Consider the following 12,659-nt stretch of genomic DNA (forward strand, 5'->3'; position numbering starts at 1 on the left):
TTATCCATCAACAGCAAAACTTCTCAATTTCCATTAACGCAGCAGATGAGATTTGAAAATGCATGTATTTGATTTTGCTCGTAGTGGCATAAAATTAGCATAATGCAATCTAATGGAAGTGCTCCTTAAATTTTATTACTGACAAAATGCATCTTGCTTATTGAGGCATACATCATGAATTCTCATTCTTTTTTTAATGCTCAAAATAAGCAAAAAAGAATGTTTATGATTAAAATACGACTGCAAAAGAGGATTACCTGAAATATTTTACCTTGAAAGGGATAGTTTTAAAGGGGTCATAATGCCACTTTTACAATATGTAAAATAAGTCTCTGATGTCCCCAGAGTGTGTATGTGCTGTTTTAGCTCAAAATACACAGATCATTTTTATAGAATGTTAAATTTGTCACTTTTTGAGGGTGCGCAAAAATGCTCAGTTTTTGTGTGTGTCCCTTTTAAATGCAAATTCAAGAGCTCGTGTTAGCTGCGCTGATTACTTCACTGAAAATGTCAGAAACTGTTCCGCCTTTTATGTTCAAACCGGAGTCGGACAATGATGGAGAGACTCAAGAAGAAGTGACAACATGTAGAACGCAACAGGACGTTTCTGAACGGTTAGTTGATGAATTTATGTAGAATTTATGTAAATTTATGATTTTTGTGGAGCTAACTATCTTAAAGTCACTGATTAGCATATTCTGTCATATAGTCTATAAATCGCTCATGTGGGAGCTGTTGTAAGATCCTACAGAGCCAGAGAATATATGCTGCATGAAGACTGAATAAGTATAGTTTAGTTTAATAAAGGTTATAACTTGTTGGCATCTTGATTTTATGACATGCTATTGCATTTGTGTTACATACTGTAATGCAATAACATGGCCTCACCCCTTTGTTACGTGTTCTCAGGCAGGGTTTATGTAAATTTTAGGGTTAGAGATGTCACTAACCAGGGAAGACCTTAAACAGAGAATTCTTTAAAAGAAAATATCTCCCTTTGCATTGAACTTTGAGCGTCGTAACTTTGCAGATGTTTTTTATGCTCTAACAGCAACATTAAACACTAACTAAAGTTAAAAAAGTTAAATCATAATCAACCACCCCTTTAAGTACATCTTTTTGGCCATACATTGAAAGTTAGTTGGGTTTATTGGCTTCTATTGTATTGACAAATATCTGTATTAGACAGATGTAATTCAGGTTTGGAATAACATGAAGTGTGAGGATGAATGATGAATGAATTTTTATTTCACACCGAACTATCCTTTAAATACCCAGATTTGGGTTCGCTGTATTTCACCATGGTTTCATGATCCTTCCATGGATCACTTTCATAAACACAAAGGGAAACAAATCCCTCCATATCTCCAGTGTAAAGTCATTCACAACCATACTGTGGTGCTGTGATCCATTCAAGCTAAAGATCTGTTTGAACCTGCTGCTTTGATGTCGTCAACTCAACAGAACTCAGGCAGTTGTTATGTCAATCACTTAAAGGTGCCCTAGATTCAAAAATTGAATTTACCTTGGCATAGTTAAATAACAAGAGTTCAGTACATTGAAATGACATACAGTGAGTCTGAAACTCCATTGTTTCCTCCTCCATATATAAATCTCTTAGCATGTTCCTAATGCACTGTTAAATGTGTTTAAAGTTACCATCGTTTCTTACTGTATTCACGGAGACAAGAGCCGTCGCTATTTTTATTTTTTAAACACTTGCAGTCTGTATAATTCATAAACACAACTTCATTCTTTATATATCTCTCCAACAGTGTAGCATTAGCCGTTAGCCACAGAGCATAGCCTCAAACTCATACAGAATAAAACTTTAAATGTCCCGTTCTTCGTGATCCCATGTTTCAAACTTTAGTTAGTGTGTAATGTTGTTGTTAGAGTATCAATAAAATCTGTAAAATTTTAAAGCTCAAAGTTCAATGCCAAGCGAGATATTTTATTTAACAGAAGTCGCCTACATCGAACGGCCAGTTTGGACTACATCCTTCTACTTCCTTCTTTAATGACGTCACTAAAACAGTTTTTTGACTAACCTCCTCCCACAGGAATACACAAAAAAGGGGGCGTGGTCTTGTTGCGCTCCCACAGAGAAGAGCAAGAGTTGCGTTTGTAGAGTGTGTTTGTCGCCATGTCGTCGAAACTGTGTTATTTTCATCCCGCAGTCCAATCACCTTTGTTTGGCCTTCCCAGGGACGCTGTACTTAGAGATCAATGGTTACAGTTTATGTTTAACTCGTTTCCCGAACATTATAATTGTGGTATCCTTACTACAATAGTTAATGTTGGACTGCAGTGCACATAATGGCCACAGGAGGGGACTATGTTTATGTATATGGCTGTTTTCCGTATGAGGTACTCTTCTGAGTGAGTGCTAACGTTGTACATTTTCTGTCGCTGCTTGTGGAGATTAAAGAGTTCAGTCTCTCGGGAATTATTGTCTTTTGTGTTCATTCGGCACAACACCACAATAATCCACATGTAAAACTATGTGCAGCACACATTATGGTAAGAGGCGTGACCTTTCCGGGCAAGGAGCGCTAAGCTGCTGTCGAATCACAACACAGGAACCGCTGGCACAATCAGAACTCGTTACGTATTTCTGAAGGAGGGACTTCATAGAACAAGGAAGTCATCAGCCCGTTTTTATGACGGTGGAAACAGCGGTATAAGTAAATTTTGTGAAAAATACTGTTTTTTTTACACGCAAAACATGAACACATGTTATATTGCACACTATAAACACAATCAAAACTTCAAAAAAATACGAAAAACGGGACCTTTAACATCCAAATAAATACTTTACTCACATAATTCGAAGCATGCATGCATGACGAACATCTTGTAAAGATACATTTGAGGGTTATATTAGCTGTGTGAACTTTGTAAATGCGCTGTAATATAGTCGACAGCTCATGTGGCCGGGAGCACACGATTTAAGGGAGCGGCGGCGAGTGTAAATCAGTGCATTGTTAATGATGCCCCAAAATAGGCAGTTAAAAAAATTAATAAAAAAAAAATCTATGGGGTATTTTGAGCTGAAACTTCACAGACACATTCAGGGGACACCTTAGACTTATATTACATCTTGTGAAAAAGCATTCTTGGGCACCTTTAAGTAGAGGCATCACATGAGAAAAAAAGTTGTTTAGCGACCTCTGCTTCTCTTTGAGCACACAATAACTTTAAAAAAAGAGTAGCACTTGAACCCTGTGATGTGTAGTAACGATCTTTGTGTCTTTTGTGTGGGTGCTGAATCCAGTCCATTGAGAAATTACAGACTAATGACTTTCCCTACACACTTCGGCTTGTGCTTTTAGCATGAGAGAATTCACATGCGACTAAAGAATATTCAAAGGTGCATCACCTCTGAATTATCATGGAATTTCATTTAAATGAATGAGAGAACAGGAGCTCTGGGGCAAACGCAGCTACGGCTCAATAATGTGCCCTGAGTAATTGGTGATTCCCGCCGTGTGTGAAAATGACAACAGTCAAAGAGATGCGATTGCTCAAAGAGAGCACACATTCATACTCTATGGCTACACGCATTATTATGATGCAAAAAAAAAGCCATTGTGAGTATTTTTAAGAGCAGTGCTGCGGCCTTGCGGGAGTCAACTGCTGCTGTCAAAGCTCATAAAAGCAATTAAACCCTCCAATAAACCCAGCAAAGGCCACCTTCCTCTCTCTCTCGACAAGCTATGATTCTCTGTCAGAAGGGGCCACAGCGCAACGCAAAGAATCATTATGCTAATAAGACCAAAAAAGCAGAAAGCAGCCATGCAATATTCATACCCTCCATCATGATAAACTATTCAAGAGTCATTTAGCTGGAATGCTCATTTAACGAACTGAGGCGTGGAACAATTAAAGCACGCCGAACGATGGAAGCGTACTGTGATGGAGAGGACGTCGGCAGCTCAATCTCTCACCAGGGATGCTATTTGAAGTTCTACACACTAATGGTTGACTTTTCCTTTTACACTTCCCCTCAATATCCAGGGTCCATTTTGTGTCTTACATCACCAAGGCCACCATAAAATGGCCTCCGAATGGAAGTGTGGCAGATTTTCACTGTTACCTTTCACTGCTTCGACTGGAGATATGATTGAGTATTCGTTTTAGGACTGCATTAAAACATTAAGATCCTCGGAGCAAGGGTCGTCCATATTGTGGGAGCATTTTACCATTTATGACCTATTAAAATGATTGCAGTATAAAAACAAACATTTACCCACAGTCTCAGTCCATCAGTTTAAAAGGGAAAGTGGAATAATTCAGAAGTGATTGCCGGGTAGAAAATGGCTTCATTTCAGCGAAACAGTGCTTTGACCCTCTGGGGTCTGTGGATGGAAAGGAGTCTCAGTCCAGAGCCTCTGCCTTCCTTCATTACAGCGTGTGCTGACAGCAAACAAGCAGACCGGCATCGCTCTAGGCCACGAGGCCTTTGTCACGGCTCTGAGGCCCAGGACCCAGTCCTGTCATGGCCCATATCGCTCTCCCCACCAAATTGCTTCCCGCTCAACAGGAGCAGGATTTATGGCAGTATGAAGCGAAGAGATGCACGTCTGACCGCACTCTCGGCTGAACAAACCGCTTTAGGGAGGGCCACATTCATATTGTAATCTCCAGGGCATAGCAATCACTGCTTCAGCATTAAGACAAAATGAGAGAACAACACTCAGCGCCGATGCGTGTGTGTGTGCACCTGTTAGAAATAAACCAAGAAAATGTGTGCAATGGACCTCGGCTACTCACAGGAGAGCCATTTGCCTTGTTGTTCCAATATCCTGCTGTGTGGATACATTAGTGGCAGACTCCCTATTTCGACTGTCACCGAATCTCCGGGCTCCCATTCTGGGGAGAGAGAGAGAGAGACACCCAGAGCCATAGTAATATCACACTGTCATTTTGCTTGAAATGTTATCATTTACAAGGAAAAGATGGTCTTTTTTTGTAACGGAAAGCAATAAATGACCAGTTGTATTTTGTTTTTGCACATTACAAGCTGTCTTGTAAGGGCCTGGCTGAAATTGCATGTGTTTTTAAAGTACAATTACATGGGGAAATTGCATGATGGAAGTGAATCATAGTATCTGTGGGTTATTCAGCCCTCAGAGTACTGAACTTATTACCAGACTTCATAATGAAATCTGCAGTCAAGCGCTTCCAATTTGTTTCGCAGTACTTCATCGGAGAGGGGCGTTTGTTTAGCTGCGCTGACGTGTGGAGATGTATTTACTCTGATGGTGCCTTTGAGTGCGCGTTGGCTATCTAGTGGCGGCATATGCTCCATGGCAATTTAAAGGCCAATGTAAGATGCAGTTCACAAGCATTCCCTCTTGGTTTTCTATTGGCCAATCTGTTGCTGAGTTGCATATTGTATGATGAACTTTGCATGCGACTCAAGTCAATGATTTCACAGCATTCAACCTAGTTGCACATGCATTGCTATTGATTGCAACAACATCATCATCATCAACAACATCAGCTATGCTGGTAATAAACTGCAGGGCAGGTGTGCCAAAGTTGACTCGTGGAGGCGAAAAGCCACGCTCCAGCTCAGCGTTTTCTTTCAGGGTGACTGTGTGTGAGTGAGAACCAGACAACCGGAAATCAACGTGAGCAAAACGCGGTTTAGAGGAGAGGGGGTGATTGCAGTGGATGGATCAAGAGCCATTATGTTCGACAAAATGGGACCTTCAAACCCTGCAGAGCACTTTTCCCAAAGATTGCCAAAGTGCACGGTCTGAGGGGAAAAAGCACAGATCTATCACTGGGAGGGTTGCTTTTTCTGCTGCCTTCCTATCAAGTCAATGGTAACAAATTACTGCCGATCTATTCGGGAATTAGCAGCTGGCTCTGGTGTGGGGCTGATAGACAGAGGTGTTAATAAAGGCTGTTCACCTCCTCTAGCTGTGATGATTGTGGCGAACAATAATCAGCGATAGGCCACCTACATGTTCCTTTGCCTGCAGAGCGAATTTAGCGGCCACAGGATCCACAAGCACGGCGCACACACCTGGGATGAATGTCTTTTGAAGAGGGCCATTTAACAGTAATTCTGGCTCTGTGTTGCAGAGAATGGTTTGACATTGGTGGGGGTGATGTCTGTGACGCCCCTTCGGTTTGCTGTTGAGGAGGAGAAAATCAGCTGGAGGAGAATTTTCGACTCCACAAACCTTGCAATCAAGGGCTGGTTTCTCGAGGCATCCGTCAAAGCTTGGCCTGGAATTAAGTGTTTTTATACAGGAAATCGCTTCAAATGAAGTTATCTCCAATCAGTCCAGTGAACATTTTGGCGTATTTACTGACGCTGTTTTAAACGGTGGGACATGATGAAGCTCAGCGCAATTGCCAGTATACATTGGCTGTTGTCCTGAAGAATAACTCACCAAAGCTAGGCTAGGATGCTATTACATTCTGTCTTAAAGCACTGCCAGGTGTCTTTTAGGATCCATGGGATTCTGGTTTCAATCTGGTGATGATTATTTGGTAAACCTTATTCTGCAAAACTCACAATTAAAATTTGATTAATATTTCGATTTACTGCAAACATGATTAGGATTAATGTGACCCACTTCATCATTTTAATTCATTTTGGCCTAGGAACTCATTTGGAGTTTTATGAAGTTATTTAAGTACTGTCTTTCAGTAAAAAAAACTTGAAAATGGACACTACCCAGAAAACACACACACACACAGACACACACAGAATTAGACTTATTAAAGGGTTAGTTCACCCAAAAATTAAAGTTCTGTCATTAATTACTCACCTTGTTGTTCTCCACACAAAGACTTTAGTTCATCTCCAGAACACAATTTAAGATATTTTTTATGAAATCCGATGGCTCAGAGAGGCCTTTATTGTGAACAATCAATACTTTCAGATGCCCAGAAAGCAACTAAAGACATATTTAAAACAGTTCATGTGACTACAGTGGTTCAACCTTAATGTTATGAAGCAATGAGAATACTTTGTGTGCATCAAAAAACCCCCCAAAATAATGACTTTATTCAACAATATCTAGTGATGGGCGATTTCAAAACACTGCATCATGAAGCTTCGAAGCTTTACGTATCTTTTGTTTCGAATCAGGGTTTCGGATCGTGAATCAAACTGCCAAAGTCACATGAACTATTGAAATTTCCAAACACTTATGACGTAACGAAGCCTCATTCACTGAAATCATGTGACTTTGGCGCTCCGAACCACTGATATATTTATATTCCTGTCTGTGTTGTCATGATTATGGTATTTATGGACTGATTGACTAGGACTTCTTTGTGTTTAGCTTATGTATGCTTATCTTAGAACAAAATTCAATTCTTCTCACTCCACATCTTAACAGTCCGAATGGGAAATGATGAAAACCGTCTCCATCTTTTTCCATCATTTTTTTCCTTTCTCTCATTTCCATTATCTGCCTTTTCAAATGTTTTGATTCTGCGAGACATTTTCTTTTTACTACTTCATAATAAAGAAGCAGATAGAAGACTGCTGTGTTCTCAAATTGCTCACTATCTGGTTATTAATCTGACAAAAGCATCTCCACCAAGATCAACTGAAAGTACTTGCAGCACGGCTCCTTTGCCAGTAATAACAAAGCACGCTTTTTTAATATGCAAACCGAGAGTGCGAGTGCATAAGCAGTTTGCACTCAGGAAAGTGCTAGGATGGTTTTGAATAATCAAATCTTGACTAATGCCTTTTTGTGTGTGTAAAAGAGCGCATGTGAAGTGAATGCTCTGAAACTACACACTGAGGTACTGAGCGCTCTCGCTGCATGCTAACATACGATGCATTCATCTGCTCAAAGAGAGGCAGAGGAGGCCATTGATCTGTGCTGCCTGGAGGGCTGAGGGTCTCTGTTCCTGCCAGATCCGTCGGGTCTGCCTCAAATATTCTAAAAGGAGTCCCAGATGGAGCTCTCCCATCCCACTGCCGCTGTGCCCCTAAAGAGAACAAACAGTGAAGAAGGAGCTGTCAACACCCAAACTGCCTGGAGGTTCTTCACCTTCTTGCATTGGATGGTCCAGACCACTGTAAACACACCTGAAGCGCTGAGCTTTATCCTGTAAACTGTGTGTTGAAAGCTGAGTTCACTCACCGACGACTGACGCCAGGATGTGAAAAAGTAAACCTCGTTCCTCTTTTCCTTTCAGCTGCCCTGCGGTGCCAGGCCTGCCAAGAGACTTGGGCGGAAACTGTCTTTCTGCTCCCTGCAGGCAGGTAGACGGCCACTGTGATGTTCAATCAAGCCTCGCACAGCTCTGCACTTTCTAACTTGAAAAGAATCTAATCCATCATAGTCACCATAGCCTTTTTAGTTTCGCACAGCATTCACAGGCACTGCACTGAATGTATAACACCTCTGCCTGTGGTACTAGCACTTTTTCTATACATGCGGCGGACTTCGCAATCCACTATAACTGATTCTACTGATTCAACCCTGAGTAAATGAACAGAGACAGGCAGAGAGGCCAAGAGGTTCAGTGTTCCCTCTGAGCTCATTAGTTTCATTCTACACCCAGTGTCCTTACAGACTGATTGATGACCTTCATCTGGAGATCACAGCATCTGGAGAGCAGCAGGATAGCTGAGATCGTTCTGCAGCACAGGGTCCATTAGGTGTGGAGTCCAGCTGCTCTCTGTCCCAGCGTTTGGAGTGAGTGACCATGAGCGATGTGGATTTCTCACAGTGTCTGGAACATTTCTGAAAGCTTTCAACAGCTTGACGGGGAGAGTCACATAAACAGAGTGAAGGCGTCCATTATCTCCAAAATGCGTTTAAAGGAAGAGCTTTTCCAAAAATGAAAGTTCTTTCATCGTTTACTTGCCCTCATGTCGCTCCAAACCCATATGATTTTCTTTCTTCTTTAGAAATTTCAAAGACTGTGTTGCTTCTATACGCTGCTGAATCTTTAGCACCACAATATCCTAATTAGTAATTACCTTAGTTGTGCGGTGAATACGCAGTCTAAATTGGCAGTAATTCAATAAAACTTTATTTAATGACAAATAATGGTAAGAAACATTTTTATATTGAGTTGGTGTAGCAGACTGAAGAAAACATTTAAGTGTTAGTTTGAAATTCTGTCATTAGTTACTCACCCTCATGTCGTTCCACACCTGTAAGACCTTCATTCATCTTCAGAACACAAATTAAGATATTAATTAATATACCCCCCCCAAAGAGACAGCAATATAACCAACACTTTCAAGGTCCAGAAAGGTACTAAAGACATTGTTAAAACAGTCGACGTGACTGCAGTGGTTCAACCTTAATTTTATGAAGCGACGTTTGTGCGCAAAAACAAAACAAAAATAATGACTTTATTCAACACTTCTGTGTCATTCTCACACACTGTTTATGTTCAGCACTTCCAGGTTCTCATTATTGAACGGAGACTCATTATATGCATGTGTCGTGCTGCTCACGTGATCAGCTTTGGCCAATACTGAGCTGGCATTTAGACGTAAATATGGAAGCCTTCACTGTGCTTATTGTGGCAACTACGTAAGGATAATGACAGGGAAGAGAAGATATTCTTGAATAAAGTTGTTTTTTGTTGTTGTTTTTTGCGCACAAAAAGTATTTTCGCTGGTGGTTATATTGTCATATACCTCTTGGATTTCATCAAAAATATCTTAATTTGTGTTCTTGAAATTTTACATGAGGGTGAGTAAAAAATAACAGAAATTTTTGGTTGAACTAACCCTTTAACAGTGTAGTTCAATTCACGAATAAATGATTCCTATGAGCTGGTTCTTTTTAGTGAATCAAAAACATATGCCACGCCCAATAGCTAAAGACATTATTTTTTAAAGGTGCCCTAGAACTTCTTTTCACAAGATGTAATATGAAGATGAATGTGTCTGTGAAGTTTCAGCTCAAAATACCCCATAGATTTTTTTTAATTCATTTTTTTAATTGCCTATTTTGAGGCATCATTAACTATGCGCCGATATATAGGCTGTGGCCCCTTTAATTCTCATGCTCCCCCACCCCCGGAGCTCGCGCTTGCCTTGAACAGCATAAACACAGTTCACACAGCTAATATAACCCTCAAAATGGATCTTTACAAGATGTTCATCATGCATGCTGCATGCATGCGTCAGATTATGTGAGTAAAGTATTTATTTGGGTGTTTACATTTGATTCTGAATGAGTTTGAGGCTATGCTCCATGGCTAACGGCTAATGCTACACTGTTGGAGAGATTTATAAAGAATGAAGTTGTGTTTATGAATTATACAGACTGCAAGTGTTTAAAAATGAAAATAGCGACGGCTCTCTTGTCTTCGTGAATACAATAATAAACAATGGTAACTTTAACCACATTTAACAGTACATTAGCAACATGCTAACGAAACATTTAGAAAGACAATTTACAAATATCACTAAAAATATCATGATATCATGGATCATGTCAGTTATTATCGCTCCATCTGCCATTTTTCACTATTGTTCTTGCTTGCTTACCTAGTCTGATGATTCGGCTGTGCACAGATCCAGACGTTAATACTGGCTGACCTTGTGTAATGTCTTGATCATGGGCTGGCATATGCAAATATTGGGGTCATACATATTAATGATCCCGACTGTTATGTAACATGTTATGTTGAGATTCGCCTGTTCTTCTGAGGTCATTTAAACAGATCAAATTTACACAAGGAGGAAACAATGGAGTTTGAGACTCACTGTATGTCATTTCCATGTACTGAACTCTTGTTATTCAACTATGCCGAGGTAAATTCAATTTTTAATTCTAGGGCACCTTTAATGAAAAGTTTTAGAAGCACCTGCTGTAAAAAGACTAAATCAGTCTGGCGAAGCGGTTACTGAATCATCTGCCTCAACTGCAATTAATCATTATTTTTCGTGATGTCCGTATTGAAATCAAGCAAGTTTTGTTTCAGTATAATGACTGACAGATTTCTTTTAATTAATGAAGGACTACTTCTGTATATGCTGCTTAATTAATATTCTGCAGAAAAGAAAATGATTTAAGAGCTTAACTTTTAGCCCGATTCTCACCAGTTTAATTTTAGTATTGTTTATATACTATTATAGTTTTTATTAATATTTTAAATTTACAAGTTGTGTTTATATTCTCAGTTTTCTTGTTAATTTTAGTTTAATTTTAGTAGTTTTATGCTTCTGTCATTTTATTATAATTTTTACAAATATTAATATTTAGGTTTAATTTATTTTTATTTCAGTTTTAATTTTTATTGATTTCCAGTTTCAACTCAAACTAAATTTAAAAAAAATGTTTCATTGGCAATTAACTGAAATAAGTTTATAGATTTAATTTAATTTAATTTCAGCTTTATTTTAAATAGTTTTAGTTACTGATAATAAAATAATTTTCACACACAAAGCTATTGTATCATATGGCTTCAAAAGAATATGTAACCGTGCACAAGTAATATGGCTCACTTTTAGAGTGCATTTACTTTAATAGTGCTGTTGTCTCCTTTTAAGCTTGAAAGCTTCAGTCCGTATTCATTGAAATTGCATTTAGAAGCAGTGCAGTTCGACCAGTGTCACCAGTGGAGTGCTACGTTGTGACGCACTTGCCAAAGCCCATCTTGTGTCCCGACTGTGATGTGTTGCTGTGATGCTGCCCACCTCAACAAACACACCATTATTTGTCTGATAGCTTCTGTTCTGTCATTTTGCCTGTAAATGTCACACAGCAAGGGAGTGACAAAAAGGCTGACCGCTAAGCAAAAGATAATTTAGCTTTTTTGGGGGGGCTGCCTGCCATTTCCTGAGAATTCAACCTTCCTATATCGTGCCTGCACTGTAAATGTCTTGGATGCTGCGGGGATGCCACCTCCAGCTGTGTGAGTGAAAACACAGGGGGGGGATGTATGGATTTCAGGATGGAGGGTGTTTTTTGACAGGTGCATTCTAACCATGCACCCAGAGCGGGACTCTGCACCTGCTGTGCCATCTGGGCACCCTCTCACAAACCCCTATACAACATTCAGTGATGGTACCGTGGACTGACATATTCATATACCGTGCTATTAAAATTGTATATGTCAAAAAATAAATATGGCACATGGTGCTTTTTGGTAAAGGCATCACTGTTTGTGGAGTAAAGCTTCCCTGACAACACATGCAAACTGAGCACAGGAGAGATGCTGTTACTCACTTATGTGCACATTACAACAACTGACACAGTGCTGTGTTTAAATGAAGACAGCAGGTCAATGGGCTGTGAAGAGATGAGTCAGAGGATTAGGGCCTGTAGAGAATCTTCCCACAAGAATATTCAGGTGTCATTATGACACAAATGTTATAATAAGATAGTCATTAGTGGGAAATTGTCATTTTGTCTCAGGACATAATGATTACATGCCTTTGTGTATCACATCATGGGCCCAATGAAGCCACTTAAAGGGATAGTTGCCCCCAAAAATGAAAATTCTGTCATCATTTACTCACCCTCATGTTGTTGTTGTTCCAAACCTGTTTTGAAGCTGCTGTTTTACATACAAATGAAACTGAATGTTGATCTAGTGTTGAGGTTCATGTCTTTTGAAGTCATACGTAAATGAGTAAATGATGCCAGAATTTTTATTTAGGTCAACTATCCCTTTACAGCCATGGTTTTAGGTTATGA

This window comes from Chanodichthys erythropterus, chromosome 3 (assembly GCF_024489055.1).
Source record: "Chanodichthys erythropterus isolate Z2021 chromosome 3, ASM2448905v1, whole genome shotgun sequence".
NCBI classification, from domain to species: Eukaryota; Metazoa; Chordata; class Actinopteri; order Cypriniformes; family Xenocyprididae; genus Chanodichthys; species Chanodichthys erythropterus.